The sequence below is a fragment of the Bubalus kerabau genome, chromosome 1 (genome assembly GCF_029407905.1).
Source record: "Bubalus kerabau isolate K-KA32 ecotype Philippines breed swamp buffalo chromosome 1, PCC_UOA_SB_1v2, whole genome shotgun sequence".
Classification (NCBI taxonomy): domain Eukaryota; kingdom Metazoa; phylum Chordata; class Mammalia; order Artiodactyla; family Bovidae; genus Bubalus; species Bubalus kerabau.
Window position 1 is genome coordinate 225,714,297 of NC_073624.1, and position 25,136 is coordinate 225,739,432.

General features: G+C 40.3%; 1 protein-coding gene across 49 annotated transcripts in view; it reads right to left on the reverse strand.

Moving 5' to 3' along the window:
- Positions 1–25,136, reverse strand: part of PRELID2 (PRELI domain containing 2) — a 343,715-nt gene that overhangs the window by 135,871 nt on the left and 182,708 nt on the right. For 15 of the 49 annotated variants that reach the window (XM_055556797.1, XM_055556885.1, XM_055556840.1 and 12 more), the window contains 2 exons: positions 15,381–15,418; positions 13,553–13,605 (listed from right to left, as the gene is read on the reverse strand). The exons of 19 other annotated variants lie outside the window; for them this stretch is intronic. The gene's annotated coding sequence lies outside the window, so the exon portion shown is untranslated. The remainder of the gene's footprint in view (positions 1–13,552; positions 13,606–15,380; positions 15,419–25,136) is intronic. 15 more of the 49 variants (XM_055556829.1, XM_055556912.1, XM_055556895.1 and 12 more) reach the window with 2 other exon arrangements.

Sequence of the window (25,136 nt, forward strand, 5' to 3'; positions counted from 1 at the left end):
CTGGGTTTGATCCCTGGTTTGGGAAGATCCCCTGGAGGAAGAAATGGCAACCCACTTCAGTGTTCTTTCCTGGAGAATTACCACGGACAGAGGAGCCTGGGGGTTACAGTCCATGGGAGTCACAAAGAGTCAGACACGACTGAGCGACTAAGCACTGCACAAAGGGTATAATAGCTATAATAATAATATATCTACTAGATATTAACTGCATACCATACACCAAGAAATGCTTTTTATTCATTCTTTGTAATCTACTCAAACTTGCATGGTAGCTTAATATTCCTACCTTACAGATAAAGAAACTGAAAATGAATTCACATAAACTGGCAGAGATTATATAGTAAATGGCAGATCCAAGATCTGAACTCACATCTGTTTGGGCCCTGTGCTAAGTTACTTCAGTCATGTCCGACTCTTTGCAACACCATGGACTATAGCCCGCCACGCTCCTCTGTCCATGGAATTTTCCAGGCATGAATACTGGATTGGGTTGCCATTTCCTTCTTGAGGGGATCTTCCTGATGCAGGGATTGAACCAGCATCTCTTGCATCTCCTACATTGCCAGGTGGGTTCTTCACCACTAATGCCACCTGGGAAGCCCTTCTGGGCCCAATACCTGAACTTTTTCCACTAATACTGTATTTTTACTCTCAATGTACCATATGACTAAAAGTTCACATCATCTCAAAAGCATAAGCCTCCATAGTGAAGCCTGTATTACTTTTTCCATGGGGTCTTATTATGCTTGTGACAAACCAGGCCTACAAAGTTTCACAAAAGTTTTTCTGGAGTCAGGGTCATATCTTCTCCGGCTCTCAGGCCTTATGCCATCAATCATCTATTGGGGGAGATTTGCTCCATCCACACATATGTCCATCAGTGATACCCATTAAATGGGAAACATTAGTTTCTACCTGGTCAAAAATCCAGCATCTAGCTTACACATGTCTAAGTCCACATAGAAGAGGTAAAACAAACACCCTGCCCTCCACGTGTGGCAACTAAACCATGAATGTGTTCTCTTCGCAAGGGAATTTCGAGGACTGGGAAGGGGAGCCATATCAGGACACACGACAGCAGTTAAGGAATGGGCTTAGGCATTTTTATCACATTCTGCTATTTTTCCACGTATCTGGCACTGCGCTAAATACTTTATATTCATTATCCTATTACATCCATACAACCCTATAGAAGTATTATTATACCCAATGTAGAAATGAAAAACCTGACACTGAGTAGTTAATATTGCCTAAGGTACCCAGCTAAGAAGTAGAAAAGCAGAAATCAAACCCGGGTCTAACTCCATAGCCTACACTGATGATCACTTTTATACAATGCTTCCAATGTCATCTATCTCTATTCATAACTTACACCAACAACCAGCATCACCCAACCTCAGCACCTAAAGAGCACTACCAGAATTGCTCTCTTTCTGCATAAGTACTCAGAGCAAACCAAAGAGAGCCCCGAGGCACACCAACAAATGACTTTTTCACTCCAGGGGCATTCAAATCCCAAAGCTATTTTTCCAAGCATCTGGGTGTTTGTCCCAGATCCTGACCTATTTCCAACTTGTGTAATTATATTGTTTTTCTAATTGCCCTTGGCTGTTCCACTGGGTGAAGCCGTCGCCTAGCCTGTCCTCAGCCTCTGAGCAGTGTTGCTAGACAGCCATTAGACAGCTGTTTCTATCCACCAGCAGAGGCAGAGTCATATCTAAAGGGAACAGAAATATCCGTTTAGAGTTTCACAGCTTAAACAGAAAATTGCCCGGGAGTTCTTTTGAGGGCAAAGATTCCAAACTTTGAAGATGTATATCCTTCAAGAATTAACCTTATGATCAAGCTATAGCCTTTGGAGAAATATTATTGAATTACTATATTTTTTTAATGTGAATAATTCCTTTAGAGATGAGATAATCACTCGTTTTCCCTTTTCAAGTTATTTCCACTATTTTTAAATACCATCTTCTCATCCAAACTATTCTATTAATGGAAGGAGGAAGTGAACTGCTCAAAGTAGGAGATAATTAAGCAGAAAAAAAAAGTCTCCATTATTTATGGGGTCGAAACAAAGGTCACTAAGTCTGAAGGTTAGATCCAAACACTCTTCCAGGTTGAATTATTTCACATTTGAGTCAGATCAGAAAGTGATCGTGAAAAGATATGCAGTTTTTGGACACACTGAAGGTCTTCAGATATGCTGAAATAATGACAGTAATAGCAACTAACATTTATTGGGAACTACAAAACAGACAGTTTACATTATGATTCCATATAAACCTTATAAAAAGGTTTATATGGAATCTAACTTTAGATTATCTAAACTTTAGAATCTAACTCTAATTTAGAGTTAAACACTAAATAAAGTTTGTAAGTATTCAAACAATACTATATTTATAGTAGACCCATGCATATATGGTAAAAGCTTTTTGTAGTCATGAAAATTCTTCAAGATAATGATTGTCTTCAGTAAAGGAAGATGACTACAATTGAGACTGTCCATTGTTTTCACTAAAGAGTCAGTTGTCAATTTTATTGTTGATTCTTTCAAGGCAATCTGTAGTTCAATTAATCTACTACATGGCAATGTAGTAGATCCTACCATTGCCAGCATCTTACAAACACGCAAATGAAATCTCAAAAAGGTCAAGCTATTTGTCCAGTGACTCACACTTGACAAATGGTGGAACCAGGACTCACACCCAAGCCTCTCAGACTCTGAAACCTAACTTCCTCATTTTTACTTGCATTGTGTCTATACATTTCCAATACTGTGTTAGCTCTTTGGCAAAGTCTTAAGGACCTGTCCAGAACTGGGATGTCTCTCTGCCAGAGAAAGTACTTCTCAGAACTGACTCACACACTTACCTGTTAGAAGAAAACTTGATGAAGATGAAATAAATAATGAATAACCAATTAGAAGGAAAGCCAATATATGAAAGGGATGACACATAGAACTTCAGAGGATTTATTGCTCTTCCTTTCTGAAAAAAGAGTGGAAGGAACCACAGACATCATCTGTTCCAGTGGCCTCTTGGAACAGATAAGAAGGAGAAAATTGATTCTTTCAAAGTCTCAACATTACTTTCCTAGTACAGATATGAAAGCACTGGCAATGTGCTTCACAATAGCCATATTGCCATTTCTACCATTATTCTTACTATTAGTATTATTACTGCTGCTACTAGATGATTAGGAGACTACAGCAATATTATTAGAAAACCTATGAGATACTTGACTCAAGCTGTTCCATGCTGTGTTCACCACTAAATGGGGACTAGGCAATACTCCAGCACTTGTGCTTTATGTACATGATGATGGTACACACTACCATGGCATATTCAAAGCATCTTTTATCCAAAAATGTCATAGTCTTCCTTATCCTACCGCATACATGAATGGCACTTATCTCCAGAGCCTTGAGTTAAGTATTTAGTGATTGAATGGAGATACCATCGACTTGAGTCAATGCAATGTCTTACTTTTATTCCTTTTATGCATTTTCCTTCAGATTGTCTGAAAGAAGATGGGGGTCTGTGAATGAATGAATGAACATATAAATAAATGCATAAATCCTTTTTAGTACCTAGGAATCAGAGAAGAGAAAAGCCTTCATCTGTTGTCCCATTTTGGTTTTGTTTTGTTTTGTTTTCTGTGATGAAAACAAATGTAGCCATTTTTCAATACCTGTTAATTCTTGGCACATGAGTCCATGCCAGGCAGAGTTGAAGCCAGTTTAAGCCAGGCTAAGATAATATGTTATATACTAGATAATGGTTTAGAACTGGATTAAGTAGTGCTTTAGTCCTAAGAATCTATATTCTTCAAGAGAATCAGTCATCAAATGAACAACAAAATGATTAAGAAATAGATTGGTCTTTCTGAAAACATGTAACTCTGGCTTTGAAAGACTACTTACAAAGGTCTCTACATAACAGGTTTGAAACTGTACCTGTTAGAAGGAAAACTACCATCTCCTACATAAAACTCTAAGAAGACAACTTTGTGTCATATTACACTGGTAGGACACAATCTTAGAAATGTAAACATTGTACATGGAATATGGTAGGGATATGGAAAAGAGTGAGTTACTTACTACAAAATCAGTTTTTAGGGAAACCAAGTCCATCTTAAAAACCAGAGGGAGAAGTGCAAAGTTGGAGAGGGCTATAATCTATGAGCATTGGTAGAATACATTGCTTCTACATCTTGTTAAAATCCCCCATGCCAAACTCCTTGAGAACTGTCTCAAGCATTCAGAGCCAAAAGATTCGTCATTGTAATAACTGTTTTGGGATCATGGGGACCATACCCTAGATCCACTGAGGTTACAAATATAGCACCTAATGCCTCATCATGGTTCCAAGATTCCTCACCTCAAATTTTAGTCTTCTATATTCCTTTTTCCTGCTTAAAGTGATCCGAAAACTATTCAAATCTGATGTCAGGAAAGTGACTGGGATTTGCCCTCAGAGATGTTTTCTTCAGCTCATACAACAGTTTATAAAAAATTGAACCAATATTTAATAAATTGAAAATTCTATATTGCAAGAAAAAAGTCAGCTTTTCAGATTCTCTTGAATTTCCTTTCTTTTTGGCACTGAGTCTATAGTCCCAGATGATAAAAGTCAGCTGAAGCTGAAGAGAATCTGCCCGCTTTGGACAGGGCTTGTGCTCTCCAATTTTCCACAGTCTCCACCAACTTTTATTGTATCCAACTTTAAGGTCTGTGCTTATTGGCATTTATCATTGCACTCACATTTTTTAATAGCATGCAAATATTTCTTGGAATCAGTATCTATCAAAAAACAGAAATCAAAAAACAAAGAGAACTGTATTTTTCAAGAGGAATCAAAAATTCACTTGGAAAAGGCAAAGCCAGGAGTATTCAAGACAACTTTCAAGAGCAAGTTAAAGGATTCATCCCCCAGATAACAAAGTTACAGTAATTAAGACAGTGTGATATTGCTACATGGAAAACAATCAATAGACTAGAATCCAGGAATACTTAAATAGAAAATTGATTGATGATAGATAGATGGTGAAATGATACCTAGCATTACTATTCAAGAAAGAAAGATGACTTATTCAATATAGTGGATATCAATATTGCAAAATAAATTAAGATTTTATATTATTTTAAGCCAGTACCTTCTGTGTTAGAGTCCTATATACAAAGACAAAATTCTGAAACTTGAGAAAATATAGAATAATATGTTTATCATATTGAGTTAGGAAAGGTTTGCTTAAGCAATGTACATAAAGTACTGCTACTGCTGCTGCTAAGTCACTTCAGTCGTGTCCAACTCTGTGTGACCCCATAGACGGCAGCCAGCTCCCCCATCCCTGGGATTCTCCAGGCAAGAACACTGGCGTGGGTTGCCATTTCCTTCTCCAATGTATGAAAGTGAAAAGTGAAAGTGAAGTCGCTCAGTCGTGTCCGACTCTTAGCGACCCCATGGACTGCAGACAAGCCATAGTAAAAAGATAAATGTGACTTTCTAAAATATAATAGTTTTTCTCAACAAAAAGACACCATAAGTAAGTTAAAATGTAGGCCACAATCTGGGAGAAGATATTGGCAAAACATATATCTAGCAAAGGAATAAGTTTGACAATACCAAATATTGGTTCTAATGTAGAGAAATGGGGACTTTCATATACTACAAGGGGAACTAGAAATTGTTTCACTACCTACTTTGGTAAGTAATTGGGTGAAACTAGTAAAGTTAAAAATGTGTATACATTTTTTTTTTTAATGTTGTGGTTAAGAAGATGCATATACGTGTTCAGGAAGTCCACTTACAGGTGTATCCTGAGACTCTTGTATAAGATGATGTGTTCAAGAATGAGCTAGTACTTCATGTATCAACACGAATGCATCCTAAAATATAATGCTGGGGCTTTAAAAATGATACTGAAGTATCATTTAAAGAGTTAAACACTAAATAAAGTTTGTAAGTATTCAAACAATACTATATTTGTAGTAGACCCATGCATATATGGTAAAAGCTTTTTTGTAGTCACAAAAATTCTTCAAGATAATGATTGTCTTCAGTAAGGGAAGATAACTACAATTGAGACTGTCCATTGTTTTCACTAAAGAGTCAGTTGTCAATTTTATTGTTGATTCTTTGAAGGCAATCTTTTCTTTCTGCTTTCAATATTATTTCTTTGTCCTTGACTCACTTTAATTTTATTATGATGATTCTAGGTACAATCTTCTTTCTATACTCCTGCCTAGAGTTTATTATAGCTATCCATCAATAACTTCAGAATTTTTGACAATTTAGAAAAATACTTGATTGATCATTGTATCTTCAAATACTACTTCTGCAATATCCTTTACTTTTTTTCTGGTCTGCCCATTACATTTTTTAAATATATTTTACCACCTTTCATTTGTCTCTTGTGTATTTTTCATCTTTTTCTTTCTTCATGGTTAAGTCTGGATATTTTATTTCTCTTATCCTCCAGTTCACAAATTCTCTCATCAGCAGTATCTAACCTGCAGTTTAACCTTTAATTCTTCATTTCAGTTATTGTATCTTTTGGTTCCAAATTTGCTATTAGATTCTCTTTTGTAATAGTTTTCAAAATTTTCCATCTTGTCCTTCTTCCTTGAACATATTAATTGTAATTGTTTTAGCTATAACATTTAGATCTCCTAGGGAATGGTTTCCATTATTTGTTTTTGCCTCTTGCTTGTTTGCTTACTGTTGTTTTAGTCAAATCTCACTTCTACTACTGAAATTTTTATTGAGCATTATATATATATATATATATACACACACACACACACACACACACACACATACATATAACAGAGATATCTGAGACTGAATGATGATTGTCTTCCTAATGGTGTCCCAAATAATACTGATCTAATCACAAAGTGAGATAATTCAAAGTTGGGCTTGAGTGACCATGAGAGCTGATCGATTTCCAATTCACTTATTCCTAAGATTCTTACTGAAACCTTATGATTTTACCAGGGACTTTCTTCCTTGGCAAGATCTGAACTCCAGTTTTCATCCCTCATCCTGATTAGTATTCCAAACACAACATTCAGCTGAACTTTTCAGCCACTGCTTTTGAAATCAACAATCACCCCCAAGGAGAGAGGCAGCACTGAATACCATGATCACCACTAAGAGATTCTCTTCTTAGAACTTTGTCCTTAAAATCTTCACTTTCTTGGTGGCTCTCTGATGCCTTCAGCTAGAATTCTTAAATATACTATCCAGCTTTTTAAATTGTCCTCATGCAGAGTTTTAGTCATAAGTAGCATAATCTGGCATTATCAGAAGCAGAATTCTTCTAAGATGAATTTTGAGCATGTCAGATAGCCTGGGTTTACCTCTTCGTAGACCCAAACATATTCATTGAATTTGGTTAACATTCATTCATCCATTTCATACAGCCACATGACGTAACAATAGGCAAACAGAAAGAAATTTATTATTTATGTTAGCATAGAAGGTTTTCCCAGTACAGAGCTTTAAATCTACCCTGTCTTGGCTTTAACTCATTTGTTCTAACACCACAGGAAAACAACACAAATTCTCTGTTCTTAGTCTCCTTGTATATAATATGGGAATACGAGTACTACCTTAACTACCTCACAGGTTTATTTAGAGGATTAATTAGAACAAATAGACAAAAGTACCTAGTACAGTGCCTGGCCCATAGTAGTTCAGTCCAGTTCAGTTGCCCAGTCGTGTCCAACTCTGTGACCTCATGGACTGTAGCACGCCAGGCCTCCCTGTCCATCACCAACTCCCCGAGTTTACTCAAACTCACGTCCATTGAGTCAGTGACGCCATCCAACCATCTCATCCTCTATCACCCTCTTCTCCGCCTGCCTTCACCAGCATCAGGGTCTTTTCCAATGAATCAGTTCTTTGCATCAGGTGGCCAAAGTACTGGAATCTCAACTTCAACTTCAGTCCATGGCCCATGGTAAGTATTTGTATTCAACAAATACCAATTTAATCATAACTTGTAGAAATGAGATTATTTATCATTCCTCTTGCTATTCAGAGGTTATTGCTTTACGGAAAGATGTCTAATACACAACACTTATAGTTATCTATCCTACTGAAGTTCCAGCATTCAAGTGAGAGAGTCAATTCCTAGGTAGGTTGATAAAAAGTCTGGGGTCCCCAAGGAGGAGAGAAGGATCTGGAGCTCTCAAAGAGGAGATAGGAGTCTGAAGTTCTCAAGGAGGAGAAAAGGACAAAATTTTTTTTTCTACATTCCTTAGTTTTAGTCATATAAAACATTTTTTTCCTTTTTTTTTAATTTTATTTTATTTTTAAACTTTACAATATTGTATTAGTTTTGCCAAATATAAAAATGAATCTGCCACAGGTATACATGTGTTCCCCATCCTGAACCCTCCTCCCTCCTCCCTCCCCATACCATCCCTCTGAGTCGTCCCAGTGCACCAGCCCCAAGCATCCAGTATCGTGCATCAAACCTGGACTGGCGACTCGTTTCATACATGATATTATACATGTTTCAATGCCATTCTCCCCAATCTTCCCACCCTCTCCCTCTCCCACAGAGTCCATAAGACTGTTCTATACATCAGTGTCTCTTTTGCTGTCTCGTTTTCTTTAAACCCACCCAGAGCTGCTGATTACACAACAAAACAACTCAGCTTAAACTCTGTACTAAGGATTATATAACAACAATGTATCTGGCTTGAGGACAGTTTCTCCTTCTTGAAAACCTTCTGACTAATCCTGCTATCTTAAAACATAAATTGTGGGAGTGGGTCTGGTAAGATCTTTACAACCTTGAGACATTCTTTTGATTTACTGTGATAAGCAACTGAAGAAGTATATAGCTCCCTTGCTAAGACTAGCGAGGGGGACACTCGCTGTCCCTTTTCTGATGTCTATGTCAGAAGATTTCTCTATCCCTTTTTATCCTTTAATAAAACTCTGCTATACAAAAGCTCTTGAGTGATCAAGCCTGGTCCCTGATCCCAAAGCTAAATCTTCTTCAGAGATCACGAATCCAACACTGTTAATGGTGAGCTATCACAAGCAAGGATTTGGTATTAGCCGGAGGATCCTGACACATATGCTATCCTTTTCCTTAAAATGGATCCAGTTGTGAATTTTGTTAAAATAGGGAATCAGTGTAGAAAAGGAAAGCTTTCAAACTTAAAAGAAGGACAAACTCAGACCAGGCAATTACTGGGTTACTCTACACTCTGGCCTCATCAAGGATACATTAGCTGAAAGTGAAGAGAGTTCTTGAGTGCTGACAGATGCATCAGGCACAAACTCTGGACTCCCTGAAAGCTGACTGTGCCTCAGGGGCAGAGCATCTGAGGTTACTTCTCCAAGAGAGAGACAGAGGTTCACAGGGTCCCCTTTTGCTTGTGACATTTCCATTCTGCCATGGAATGTTAAGCACTTTGCATTCTTTATCTTTCTGCCTTCTCTGGGTAATTGAGGTGCCATTATTTCCCCTTTCCTTTCCATGAAAAAAAGTGAAAGTGTTAGTCACTCAGTCATGTCCAACTCTTTGAGACCCCATGGACTGTAGCCTATCAGGCTCCTCTGTCAATGGGGATTCTCTGGGCAAGAATACTGGAATGGGTTGCCATTTTCTTCTCTGGGGGATCTTCCCGACCCAGGGATCGAACCGAGGTCTCCTGCACAGCAGGCAGATTCTTTACCATTTGAGCTCCCCAGGAAGCCTCTATAGGGTGGATAAAATGATGCTTGAAGAAGTCATATAACATGCCAAAGTCACACAGCCAGTATGTGGCAGACAGTTCAAGTGACATTTATTGAGTACCTGTCATGTGTCGGGCAATGTGCTAGCAACTGAGGCAACACGAATGAAAAAACGCCCCTGCTAAGACTCTGAGCTAAGGAAGGAAATAAGAAGACAGTCCTGAGCACATGCTCCAGAAACAGCTTCTTTTGCATTAAGATGTCAATGGGACAAATGTTAGGACCGTCAAGAAAAGATGGCAGAGGAAGAAGAGTGAAAGCAAAACCACAGGGCAGCTAGACATGGCGGTCAAAGGGTGGCTGTGCCACCCACTCAGTCCCAGCCCCGGACTCCTCCTGGAAATAGTACCCAGCTCCACACAGCAGGGACTTACATTTCCATGATAGTGAGGGCAGAACATGTAAAGCAATAAAGAAGCAAGATAGGTATCGGTTAAATGCTAAAAAGGAAATAGAACAGGGTAGTGGGAGAAAGAACAACTGGGAGAGTTCTTTGGTAGAGTATTGCAGAAAAGCCTCCATGCAGATGTGGTGTGTAAACTGAGAGCAGAAAGGGAGGGAGTTAGAGGCAGACACACCGGGACTTGAGGCAGGAAGAGCTCAGCATTTTGAACTGTGCCTATAGTCATGGAGGAAAAGTGGAGGCCAACATGAGCTGAGGCTGCAGTCAGGAGAGGCCAGATCACACAGGAAGTGCAAGGGTCACGGCATAGACTCAGATGGAGCCTGTACACACTTCATTTCCCAACTGGCAATAATGTACTGTTACTCCTGGGATCACAGAGAGCAGTCACCAACAGGGCAGAGAAGATTAAGCCCAGCACCATCACGTCATGGTTTTCATCTGGACCTTTACATCTGATTCTGTTCAGCCTCAGTTTCACAGTGAGAAACCTCCTATACAGTTCACTGAACATAGACAGTAATATTGTACTAGAAGTATGTAATGTGGTAAGTATCATTACAATGGCAACTGTATCACCATATATAAATGTATCCAAGGAACACAATGTACATCTTAAATTTATAGGTACACATGTCATGCTTATCCAATGTAAATACATATGTACCTACATGCTTGCATATATACATACCAGGATAAGCCAAAAAAAAAAAGAACGAAAGTAACCTCCTTGTTCCTATTTAACCTCCTCATACCTTATGCATGCACTTCTCTCACCCTGCTGCTGCTGCTACTAAGTCGCTTCAGTCGTGTCCGACTCTGTGCGACCCCATAGATGGCAGCCCACCAGGGTCCCCCATCCCTGGGATTCTCCAGGCAAGAACACTGGAGTGGGTTGCCATTTCCTTCTCCAATGCATGAAAGTGAAAAGTGAAAGTGAAGTCGCTCAGTCATGTCCAACTCTTAGCGACCCCATGGACTGCAGCCTACCAGGCTCCTCCATCCATGGGGATTTTCCAGGCAGAGTACTGGAGTGGGGTGTACAGACTACAATTTAGTTCTAAGGCAGAGTCTACAGAAATTATCCCAATGCTTTGCACATGGTAAGCACTCAAGGGCTTCCCAGGTGGCTCAGTGGGAAAGAATCCACCTGTCAATGAAGGAGATATGGGTTCAAACCCTGATTCAGGAAGATCCTCTGGAGGAGGAAATGGCAACCCACTCCAGTATTCTCGCTTGGAGAATGCCATGGACAGAGGAACCTGGTGGGCTACCGTCAATGGGGTCACAAAGAGTCGGATATGACTGAGCGACTAAGCATACACACGCACAGCAAATGTTAGTTAAGCTGATCTTCAAAAGCAGGCACAGACCTCACACTAGAAAGTTTGAGCATTCATCACTGAAGTCTGGCAGGAGTCAAGAAGAAAAGGACTCTCCCAGCTCAGAATGAGGGGGATGGAGGGCATGGCAAGAAAGGAAGCCACCAGCCAGCCTCTCGCGTCCCTCCTTTAAACTGCTGCTCCAGCCACTGGCACTTAACCTTTGGGTGGAGACACACAGACTTCAGAGAGTGGCCTCTGAGAACCCAGCCTCATGGAAGAGCACTATTGATTTTTCCAGGCAGAGCAATTCAAAGGAAAAGAAAAAGGTGTTTTTAAATTACGCTTTTCAGCTGGGACAAGAAAATAATAGTTGCCATATTTTTGGATAATGTCACGCTGTCTCCGGGCCTCTGCCAGCATCTCTATCAATCACACGTCATGAGTGAGAACAGTGAGACACTGCTGATTGGAGCTCCAACGACCAGCTTTTACCAATATCTATAATAACTTAGTGCTTCTGTCAGGAGTTGGGCTCATTTGCTCAAACAAGGAAGATTAAAGAATGTGGACTTTGAGATGTCCTGCTACTGCACTGCAGGAAAGAAAATGCCCCCTTTTCTTCTGTTTCAAGTCAAACTGTCAAGTATTTGTCAGTATTTGGATGATATTTTGTGCTATGTTCTGCATTTGAATTAACACACACACAAACACACACACGCACACCATCTCACCATGTTCTTACCATTCAGAGCATCACAACCTCAGTTTGGCATGAATAGGGAAGCTTCCTAAAAAAGATATCACTTGATCTCAGTCATAAAGAATCAACAAGAGTTCTGGTAAAGGAAAGTGAGCTGTTGTGAATAACGGAAAATAATTTCATTTAACACTGTAAATGAAATTTTTTTTATTTTCATTATATATTTAGTATCAAAGTATAGTGGATACTACATGGGTAGGAAGAAATTGCTTCTTTTTTTTTGGCCACAACACATGGCATCAGGATCTTAGTTCCTCAATCAGGGTTCAACCCTGCAGTGGAAGCCGGAGTCCTAACCACTGGATAACCAAGGTATTCCCTAGTGGGAAGGGATTGGAAAAGGGGAGCAGGAGCGCATTTTATACCTAGAAAAAGACCTAAAAATAATAACTCTAGTGGTATGAGGAGGAGGAGCTACTGTCTGTTGAGCTACTATGTCAGAAATAGCGATGAGCACTTTCCATATATTAATTGCATCTCTGCTTACAAAATCACCATGGGGATTATTACCCCATTTTGAAGATAATAAAGCTTGGGTTCACAGAAGCTAAGTCTCTAGCCTAAGGGTTCATAGTTAATAACAAGCAAGACCAAGAATCAAACAGATTCCCCTGGAGGACAGAGAACCATGTTAAGAGTATGAGCTTTGAAGAAAAATTTTAAAAAAGAACCAAATTCTGGGACGCAAGCCTCCCCAAATGTGTTCCTTTTCTAAATTGTGAGAGTGTTGAATTCCTTCATCTCTACCTCATCTTCTAGCTCTGTGCCCCAAAGTCTAAACAACCCAGCCCAAGGCTGCACTGTGCCCCCACAGTTCGCTTCCCTGTCTAATCTTCCTACACCAGCTCCCAGCCCCTCCTCTTAATTCTCCAGACTGAATAGAGCCCCAAAATGAATCCAACAAGAAAACTTCTGGTTAGATTCTATGACTGATGGGGAAGACCAAGAAAAAATTATGCTCACTTGATGTCTCCAGCACTAACAGCAGTGCTTTCTAAACCACCAAAAGGAGTCTTGAAATAAAGAATTAATGGATTCCAGAACTAGCATTATGCTGATTGGTGACAAAGGGATTCTACAGAATTTAGTGTTATACTGCTGACTGTGAAATGTCTCTGGGCCAACAGCCTAAGTTTCCTCTGAACAATGTGAGTCATCAGAAGCTGTAAGAGTAGGAGAAGAAGGAACAATGCCAAAGACACTAATATCAAAAATGCATCTGAAGACTTTGAATAAAATGGTCTCAACAAATTTAAAGGTGGAAAAAAAAGTACTTCTAAATTAATGTTACCTCCTGACTTACGTATGTGTGATGATCTAAATGGGCTTCTCTGGTGGCTCAGATGAAGAATCTGCCTGAAATGCAAGAAAACTGGGTTTGATCCCTGGGGTCAGGAAGATGCCCTGGAGAAGGGCATAGCTACCCACTCCAGTAGTCTTGCCTAGAGAATTCCATGGATAGAGGAGCCCGGTGGGCTATAGTCGATGGGCTCACAATCAGTCGGACACGACTGAGCGGCTAACACTTTCACTACAATGACCTTAATAACATAACATTATTTGCAGATCAATAACTATTTCCCCTCTAGACTTAGAAGTAAGTATGCTTAATTGGACCAAAAATCATTTTTTTAATCATATGCCTTTTGAAGAAAATGCAGGATTACCAAACATTCAAGATTACTGCATAACACTATATAAAATAGGTAATTAGAACCTACTATATAGCACAGGGAACTCTGCTCAATACTCTGCAATGATTTATATGGGAATAGAATCTAGAAAAGAGTGAATATATATACATATACATATATATATATGTGTGTGTGTGTATATATATAAAATATATCGCCCATGCTGGGCAACAAGAGAAGCCACCACAATAAGAAGCCTGTGCACAGCAACTAGAGAGTAGCCCCTACTCTCCACAACTAAAGAAAATCCCTCACAGCAACAAAGACCCAGCACAGTCAAAAATTAATGTTTTAAAAAAGGAATGCAGTTTTTAAAAAAAAGAGAGATTATAATATAGGTGGATCTGTGCATGTAACTAACAGAAAGTAACCTCAGTCCTACTCCTTAGATTACAAAGCCACTCGAGCGCCTTTCTAAGGCCAGGCATCAAGCTAGTTTCTGGAAGTACAGGAAGGTAGTGTACATCATGCTCTGGGATAATGGCTTTCAACAGGTTGTTTGAGTGAAACCACTTACTGCCTTCACTCCACCTTTCACATATGCACACAGGGTCATTTTTCTTTGTGTTTCAGTAAACACACAGCCCCTTTCAGCACCAGCTCAATGGTATATATTATGTGTCTTTTCTTTTCTTAGTACCCAGTCATACTCAATTCTCTGCAGCAGTGCATGACCTGCTTAACTCTACAATCCAACAGGCATGACTTTAACCATAGGAAAAAAATCAACTCAAGCATCATTATTCATCATTTGATAGCCCACTTCAGCTGGGGTTGCTGGTTGAGATCCACTGCCAGAGCATTCAAAATGAAAGAGCTGCTTCACTATCTGATTCAATGGAAGCCTCTAGATACTAAAGTACCTCCTCTTTTGGTGTGTCACACTGCCTGAGAGTCAAGATTCATATTCAACCAGGAACATGACTCCGCGTCCTTCCAAAGCATTATGCTTAAAAACACCATTGAGAAAGGAAAATTCATGAGCTATCTTAGAATAACTTATTCTAAATTCCATATAGTCATCAAGTTAAAAACAAAGACTTTGAAGAAATGGGACCCAGCATGTTGGGTGAGTTTGCAAAGGAGGAAATAATGTTAATGGGAGGAACATATTGTATTTTCCTCAGGAAAGAGGGCACTTCCCTGAGGATAATAAGCATCTCAGGAGAACAAAGAGGACAGGCAGAGCAGAGACAAGGGACAGATGAGCGGAGCCTTCACAGTTGGTTCAGGGAGTGAGCCTAAACTAAATGAATATACAGGATTCCTTGTGCACATCATTTTTGCCCCAGTTATGATGTGATGTCTGGGTCTGGTGCAGGCTCTTGTCTAGATCAATATCCTGCTGTGAACAACTCTGGCAGCTGCTGTTCTTCATGCTACCGTGCTACTGATGAAATCTCATGGACAAACGACCAGCAAAACAACCATTCCTACCTGCTGGCCATCTCCTCTTGGAAAGAAAGAATGAAATCCTAGAGAAAACCAGAGAGATGTTAGATCATAGGAAAAATGATTGACCATGACTCACTTCACAAATAGGAAAAACTGTCTCCCAGTGTTTCTGTGCAAGTTTGTTTCGGCCTAAAGGCATTGCTTTTCTGATCCATTCTTTACCTGGCTCTTCCCACCCACCCCTATCCTTAAACCTTGTCTTCAGTGTAGGGAGAAAGAAAGGGAAGTTGCTGCCTGATAAGCCGCACCCTGGGCTTCCCTGGTGGCTCAGATGGTAAAGAATCTACCTGCGATGTGGGATACCGGGTTCGACCCCTGGTTTGGGAAGATCCCCTGGAGACAGGAATGGCTACCCACTGCCGTATTCTTGCCTAGAGAATTCCAAGGACAGAGGAGCCTGGTGGACTGCAGTCCATGGGGTTGCAGACTTGGACACAAGTGAGCGACTCTCATTCACTTTTTTCCCCAGGTGGTGCTAGTGGTAAAGAACCCACCTGCCAATGCAGGAGATAAGAGTTTGATCTCTGGGTCAGGAAGATCCCCTAGAGGAGGGCATGGACAAAGGAGCCTGGTGGGCTACAGCCCATGGGCTCACAATGAGCAGACACGGCTAAAGCAACTTAGCGCGCACACACGTGCTAGTAGCTGCCTTGTCTTCAAACCACAGGTACAGATTCTACACCTGCTATCTACAGCGAAATTTAATATAGTGACTTCTGATTCTCACTGAATTCCAGATTCAGTCTTCAGGGGAAATGAGAAACAGTATTAGTGAACATGCCACACACTGAGAGAATTGCAATGCATGAAGCAGCCATGGATCATTTCCTCAGAGAGCCATCATTTAGTTGGAGACTCAAGAATCAGAGATGACAAATGTGGAGCACGTTTGCTTCTTCTCACCTAACCTGCCCATGACAGGCATTACTAATCCATCCTGGTGTCCTTTTCTACCAATCTCACATATGCATTCTCAAAATCCCCTCTGACCTACCTCCTAGAGTAATGGAAACAAAAACAAAAATAAACAAATGAGACCTAATTAAACTTAAAAATCCTAAACAAGGCAGCCCATCAATAGCCACTATCCAAGTTTCAGAGTTTGTACATGATCTGAAATATATTTGTCATTTTTAGTCACAACAGAGTAATAATAACAGCCCATTATCTTCCCAAACCAGGGATCGAACCCAGGTTTCCCACATTGCAGGTGGATTCTTTACTGTCTGAGCCACCTGGAAAACCCAAGAATCCTGGAGGGGATAGCCTACCCCTTCTCCAGGGGAATTTCCTGACCCAGGAATTGAACCAGGGTCTCCTGCACGGCAGGTGGATTCTTCACTAGCTGAGCTACCTGGGATGCCCCATTACCAAACAGTAGTGTGGAAAGCCAAGTTTGGGGGTTCAGACAGTTAAGGCAGTAGGGATTCCAAGGAAAACTTCCTAGAGGAGGATGGGCTTAAATGGACTGTGGACATTTGAGTCTAATTTAAAAAGTGAAACAAACTAAACAGAGACACCCACCCACAGGATGGAATAGTCAGCTGACCAAGGCAAAGAGCTAATGGGAAGATCTGCATTTTCCTTCAAGAACTCCCAGGCAATGGGGCTCCTCTTGACTCCAGGGAGGCACTCCCCTCCCTGGGATAGGACCAGTAGCCCTACACTGCATTGCATCTCCCACCCCTCAGCTAACAGCATGCTCAGACACCCCTGAAACCCAGCTTAGCACACTGCAGTGATCCCCAAACCTCAGTCTTTCACAAACCACCTTGCCCATTTTTTACCACCTCCATGTGCCACTTTATTATTCACATAACATTTTATTTAAATCAACTCACTTTTTAATTTAAATAAATCCATAAAAAATAGGAATACTATATCCCTGCCACTGGAAAAGGTAGTCTCATGTGCATTAATTTAGTTAATAAGTAACTACTGTTAAGGTATTTGTTTATATGCCCCCTAAGATAATCTCATGTGTATCTAATAATAGGTCTCTGTACCACATCAGCATCAGTAGTTAAGAGTATGTTCTTTGAGATACAAAATACTCCATATAAAATAAACAAGGTCCTATTGTACAGCACAGGGAACTATATTCAATATTTTGTCATAAACTATAATGGAAAAGAATCTGAAAAAAGAATATACATATACATGGAATCTCCTTGCAAGGAGATCCAACCGGTCCATCCTAAAGGAAATCAGTCCTGAATATTCATTGAAAGGACTGATGTTGAAGCTGCAACTCCAATACTTTGGCCACCTGATGCAAAGAGCTGACTCATTTGAAAAGACCCTGATGCTGGGAAAGATTGAAGGCGGGAAGAGAAGGGGATGACAGAGGATGAGATGGTTGGATGGCATCACTGACTTAATGGACATGAGTTTGAGTAGGCTCCGGGAGTTGGTGATGGACACGGAGGCCTGGCATGCGGCAGTCCATGGGGTTGCAAAGAGTCGGACACGACCGAGCGACTGAACTGAACTGATATATGGAATCTAAAATATGACACAAATGAAGCTAATTATAGAAACTGAAACAGACTCATAGAGACAGAAAACAGATTTGACCTTGCCAAAAGGGAGGGTGTTGGGGGAGCCATAGATTGAGAGGTTGGAGTTAGCAGATGTAAGTTATTATATATAGAATGGATAAACAACAAGGTCCTACTATATAATGCAGGAAACTATATTTGATATCCTATGATAAACCATAGTGGAAAGAAAAATTTTAAAAACCAGTGTGTGTGTGTGTGTGTGTGTGTGTGTGTGTGTGTACAGAAAATCGAATCACTTTGCTTTTTACCAAAAACTAACACAATTTGTAAATCAATTAAACTTCAATTTAAAAAAAAAAAAAAACAGAATATATACTTTGGAGTAAAGTGGATGGGAATTCTAACCCCAGCTCCATCACTTATTATCTGAGAGGCCTTGGAAAGTTACTAGAGTCTCTAAATTTCCTCATCTGTAGAAGGGGTTGCTGCTGCTGCTGCTGCTGAGTCACTTCAGTCGTGTCCAACTCTATGCAACCCCAAAGACGGCAGCCCACCAGGCTCCCCTGTCCCTGGGATTCTCCAGGCAAGAACACTGGAATGGGTTGCCATTGCCTTCTCCAAGTAGAAGGGGTAAGTAATAGTAATAGCAATGCATACTCTTATTCGGAGAATTCATTAAGGGAATGCCTGTAATGTGCTCAGCAGAGTACCTAGTACCCAGTCTTTTTAGGTACTTATATCATTCCATTTCATCCTGGTTAGGTATATCTGTTCCAACTCCAGCTATTTTCTATCCCAAGATTATAAAGTAGAGTGAAACAGCAGAGAGATGTTTGATTAAATCCAGCCTTCATCACTTCAAGTGGGTAGCCTAGTTATGTTACTTCTTTAAACTCTCAGTTACTTCATTTGTAAAATTAAGGAAATAGTGGTAAGTACTTCTCACAGCTAAGGAATGTAATAAATGAGGTCATACATAGAGAGTGCTGGTCTGCTGCTCTTGCTTGATAAATGGTAATTCTTTTTATATATATTACACAGAGGTTTCCTTTGAATTTCTGAAAACATAGATACTGTTGGGTTTTTTAAATCCCCAACCATTCCTCTGCTTTGGATCCACTTTTCTTTATTGAAAAACACTGGATTCTTCAAAATAATTGTGTATTCTCCTGTCCACATGACCAGCAACAACGAGCCTATTCTAAGAAGCAGAATGAAGGAAGCCTCCCAAAAGTTCAAACCTTTGCACCTAAGACCCAGATTCCTTCTTATGTGGCCTCTAGTTCTGTCAAAATAAGCAATTTCTCTTCTGTCATTAGAATGTAAACAGTGTGAGTATAAAGACCCTTACCTGATGGATCAGATCCTCTCTGCTACCTGGTGGGCAGGCCATTTCTCTTAACTACAAAACCATTCAGGTTTCTGCTTTGTGAACTTATGTCTTTGAGCCAAAGAAAGAAGAGCCCCCCTCCACTGCCTGGCACAGTCCTTTCTCCAGTGAATACTCTCACTGTGGCCTTTAACCCAATGGGCCTGGAGGTAGCTGTGAGAAAATCTCTTTGATGAGTGGATGGAGCAGCTCTGTCTCCATTTATTCCTTGGCCTTTCAGTTTAGCACTCCCTCTCTGACAGTAACTCCAGAATGGTTTTGCTCAAGTGGACTCATGCTACTAGAAATGGTCCAGAGACCCATAACTCATTTCACAGCGCCTGCCAGGGAGCTGTCAGACAGTGGTTCTTTCGGCCACAGGTCAGATTTAAAGCTGTGACCTCAAGGAAATGCACATGCTTCACATCCCATTAAGACTAGCTGGAGACAGACAGTGGCCCCCATGGAGACCATCAACTTTGTTTTGGTTGCTAGGCCAGAACTGTTGTCTGCATTGAGAGAAGAAAAGTTGCAGTTGCAGCCTCCCTTAAAGGCTGGAATTCACTCCAAATATTTTTCCTCCCGGACAAACACCCCTCCATTTACTTTTACAAGCCAAGGAAGAAGAATTCTAGTTCTAGTTCTATGATACAACCCAAAGAACCTAAAGCAAGAGTCAACCCAAGAGAATTCCAATCTCATTACAGCATCCATATCAACTATGCCTGCCAGATGGTCTGGAATAGCATGTAGGTTTCTAATTGAATGGCAGTATCAATAAATGATTGGGAATGACTGTCTGCAACATTTTGCTGAGAACACTAAATTGGGAAGGGGGAGGTGGTCAGTTAGCAAGGTCTGCCTTACACAGGGGGTTTGGAAAGGACAGCATTATGCCATGTATTTACTGACTTGGGCTGAGACTATTTTCTTTCTTTCCTGAGCTGTTGTCATAGTCTCCAAATCATCTTTCCTGCCTACAGGTCTCCACAAACCACTGCACACCCCCCATCCTGCCACAACAATCAGTAATCCACGCCTAACACCTGATTCCTCCTGTGAGTCCCATGGTCCAAGGTCTCAGCACAGTGTATAACTCACTAGGCAGTCGAGCTCCAGCCCATCTCTGCAGCCGCTTCTCTCATCACTCCTCACCACAATAACTTCTCACATTCCTTGAGATGTCCTTTCTCTGGCTCGTGTTACTCTTTTTCTCTGAAATGGTTTCTCCTACCATCCTCCCCTTTTGCAATATTACATATTCTTCAAAGCTCAATTCATACATCACTCTTTAGTCTCTTCCTCCAGGATGCCCAAGACCTTTTCTTCATATGACTAAAATGGTCCTTTTTATATCATAGTCTTATCAATGAGTACTCTTTCATTGCAAGTGATAGAAACCAATTCAAACGGGCTTAATAAATAACAAAAATATCAAATTAATAGCTTTAAATGAGAAGGTACTACTATTCCTGTGTGTGTGTGTTCAGTCATGTCCAACTCTTGGTGACACTGTAGACTGTAGGCAATCTGGTTCCTCTGTACATGGAATTTTCCAGGCAAGAATACTGAAGTGGGTTGCCATTTCCTACTCCAGGGGATCTTCCTGATCCAGGGATTAAACCCATGTCTCTCACATTTCCTACACTGGAAGGCAGATTCTTTACCATTGCACTGCCAGGGAAGCTCAATTCATTAATGAAAAGTTTGGAGACAGAGGCTTCTGACAGGACTGGATTAAGATGCTCGGTGATGTCTTTACAGATGATTCCTTCATTTCCAGGCATTTTTTCTCTTTGAGCTGCCTCAATTTCAAGCAGTTGGAGAATCAACAGGGAGTTTTCTCCCCTAATAGTTCCAAGAGAAGGCCCAGAATTGAGTTTTATTGGCCTGTCTTAGATCATCTGTCCAGCTCTGGACCATGCATTGTGGGCAAGGGTACAGAATTTGCTGACTGTCCAGGTCTGAGTTAGATGGAGTGAACCAACTCCACCCAAACCTTATGGACTACAAGTGGGGAAGACTGGGTTCATCAAAGGAAAATAGAGATGTTATTTCCAGAAAAATGAAACATCTATCCCAAGAAGGGAAAATACACCACTCACACACACACACACACACTTGAAATGATGAATTTGGAGCTTATTTTTCCCCTTCAAACTGAGCCCATTGCACCTCTTCATGGTGGTCAATGGTGGAGCTTTCAAGGACAGTATAAGGACAAGCACTTTTCCTTAACTCTTTGAAAGTGTATGGGAGCTCCATTTCACTCTCTTGGGAACGTGGTTATTAATTGTCTGTGTTTACTGAATATTTCCTCATCCTGTGAAGCAATTTATGAATCTTGGTGCAGCTTGCAGAGACAAGCATTTCTAGAGTCCTTGCTTGACAAGTACAGAAGGGAATTTATGTGAAGTGTTCTGTGATACACATTATGTTTACTTGCTAATGAAATTTATTCTGGTTTTTGTGCTTATTTATAGCATACTGTTTCAGAAGTGATGCAGCCATTTAAAAATGGCTTATATGTGACCAATTTAAAATATTTAAAATATCTTATTGTAACAACAAAAGATAAGGGAATTAAAATGATTAAGAAAAGAGAAGCTTTTGTTAATGGCAAGAGACAGAAAAGGAAATGAGAAATCTCTAGTGAATACAGATATATGTGCATTGTCCCTGGACTTTTATTTGAAATCATATTTGATTTTTAAGTCTCAATATGCAAAGAAAATCCCTAATCACTCATGGGTAATCCCTGAAAAGTCTAAGAAGCTTGTGTGAATGTTAACCTTAGTGTTAATACTTTTAGTGAGTTTTTCTTTCTCTGTAACTCCCAAAAGTATACCATTCTGTACCTGTTATATAGTAAGAAATGCACTGGCTTTACAGTTTTTAATTTCTATATTCAAATTCGAACCTGTCGTATTCTGGTTCTATGATCAAGAAAAAGCAACTGGCTCAAAAGTCCTTTTACATCCATTATGAAACCCACATGACATTGATTGCAAAGTAGAAATATGGCAATTCAGACACATTTATCTAATGCTGAGACACACATGGTATTTATTTATTTATTTAAAAAACACATACAGCACTTACTTTATGCCAGACATTATCCTGGGTATTTCTTATATATTTACCCATTTAATCCTTATAACCAGCCTTTGACATAGGTACTAATACGATTCCCATTATACAGGTGAGAAAACTAAGGCACAATGAAGTTAAGTAGTCTGCCGGGATTTCTTCGTCAGTAAGTGTTAAAGCCATCAACTGGACACGGGCACCTGAACCCTGCAGTTTGTGCTTTTGACCATGGACTAACTGCTTCTCCAGTAAAGTGGTTTTGGAGTGAGGAAAGCCAGGTTCAAACTATCTCCACCACCTACTAACTAGTGACTTGAACAAGTTATTTCATCTGTCTGATCCTAGATTCTCATGTATTATGTGAAGATATTACCATATAAATCCCCTAGCACCATACCTTGTACTCAAATGTGAGTACACAGTATGCTAATTGTGTTAGCATATACAAGTATGCTAATTATAGATAAACTTAGCCTCTAACTCCAGCCAGTGAGTTGGAATGGCCTTGAGGAACATCTCAAAGGAAGGCACAATTATAGAAATCACCCAGTGAATTGAGATAGAGACGAAGAGGAAAGAAAAAACAATACTTCAGGCTTAAAGCTCAAAACTAAGTTCTAGCTTTCAATTATCCAATTCATTTTGGGAGTGTCAACCTAGCTCATGAAATGCTGCTGGTAGTCCAAAAGTCTTATTAGGCTTTCGAGAAAGAAGAACTAGGCTATTGATCTGCACACTCAAGAAATATCAGAGTTGATTCAGTGTTCCCCAGTGACAGAGTCAATGAATAGGTATTGCCAAAACAATCCCCACATACTGGTTATAATGTGTGTGAACTCCTTCAACAAAAGAAAGGGAGGCCACAGCCAGAGGAAAGATTTTTGGCTTCAGTAACTACTCAGCTGGTGTTTCCTTACAATCTATTGACCAGATGGAATCATCTTTACGACTAATCTCAATGATTATATTAAATGGAGCATTAAGGTTGCAAAAAAAGAAGGATATCCAGGAAGTCTAGGGTACACTTACAGGCCCTGACAAAACCCCAAGAATCAAAATAAACCTGGGTAGAAAAAGAAAGTATAGCTATTTATTTGTTCCCACTTGGCTAGTATATAACCTGTAGACATGGGGCCATAGAGTCTATCCTCATTGACTCAAATGTGAAAAAGGATTATTATGCATCTCCATAGCAACAACTTCAGTTCAGTTCACTTCAGTCACTCATTTGTGTCCGACTCTTTGTAACCCCATGGACTGCAGCACGCCAGGCCTCCCTGTCCATCACCAACTCCCAGAGCCTACTCAAACTCATGTCCATTAAGTCGGTGATGCCATCTAACCATCTCATTTTCTGTCATCCCCTTCTCCTCCTGCCTTCAATCTTTCCCAACATCAGGGTCTTTTCAAATGAGTCAGTTCTTCGCATCAGGTGGCCAAAGTATTGGAGTTTCAGCTTCAACATCAGTCCTTCCAATGAATATTCAAGACTGATCTCCTTTAGGATGGACTGGTTGGATCTCCTTGTAGTCCAAGGGACTCTCAAGAGTCTTCTCCAACACCACATCAAAAGCATCAATCCTTCGGCACTCAGCTTTCTTTATAGTCCAACTCTCACATCCAAACATGACTACTGGAAAAACCATAGCCTTGACTAGATGGACCTTTGTTGGCAAAGTAATGTCTCTGCTTTTTAATATGCTGTCTAGGTTGATCATAACTTTGCTCCCAAGGAGTAAGCGTCTTTTAATTTCATGGCTGCAGTCACCATCTGCAGTGATTTTGGAGCCCCCAAAAATAAAGTCTGCCACTGTTTCTCTATCTATTTGCCATGAAGTGATGGGACTAGATTCCATGATCTTTGTTTTGAGCAATTATTTGTTAGGCACTGGGCTGAGCATGGAAGCTTCTTACATAACACTAGTTGTAAAGAACCCTCCTGCCAATGAAGGGAGACATAGGAGATACAGATTCAATACCTGGATCAGGAAGATCCCCTGGAGGAGAGCATAGAAACCACTCCAGTATTTTTGCCTGGAGAATCCCATAGACTGTGGAGCCTGGTGGGTTACAGACCATGGTGTCACAAAGTCAGACACAATTGAAGTGACTTTGCATGCACACAGGCTAAGCATATGAAGTGAATAAATTCTTCACAAATATATTTCAATACAGCAAGTATGACTTATCCATATAATAGATAAGGTGACTCTAAGGTGCTAATTAGCCTTCCCAATTTTACACAGTTTATTGGTTTCAATATTTTTATCTGCAAATAGAAGTTTAGACTTCAATCTAAATCTAAGAGGCAAGAATGCTCTCTAGAATCTCTCTTGTAAGAGCACTAGCTCCATTTGTGCAGGTTCCACTCCATGATCTATCTAATCACCTCCCAAAGACCATACCTTCTAATACCATTATACTGGGGTTTAGGTTTCAACATATGAGTTTGGATGGGGACAAAAACAATCTATCTCTAGCAGCCTATGAAAGTGAAAGTGAAGTAGCTCAGTCGTGTCCGACTCTTTACCACCTCATGGACTGTAGCCTACCAGGCTCCTCCCTCCATGGGATTCTCCAGGCAAGAGTACTAGAGTGGGTTGCCATTTCCTTCTCCAGGGGATCTTCCTGACCCAGGGATCAAACCCGGGTCTCCCACATTGCAGGCAGATGCTTTAACCTCTGAGCCACCAAGGAAGCCCATAAGTTCCATGAAAACAGGGATTGATCCTGTGCTTGCTGATTTGTAGCCCTGGTTTCTATCACACTGCATGG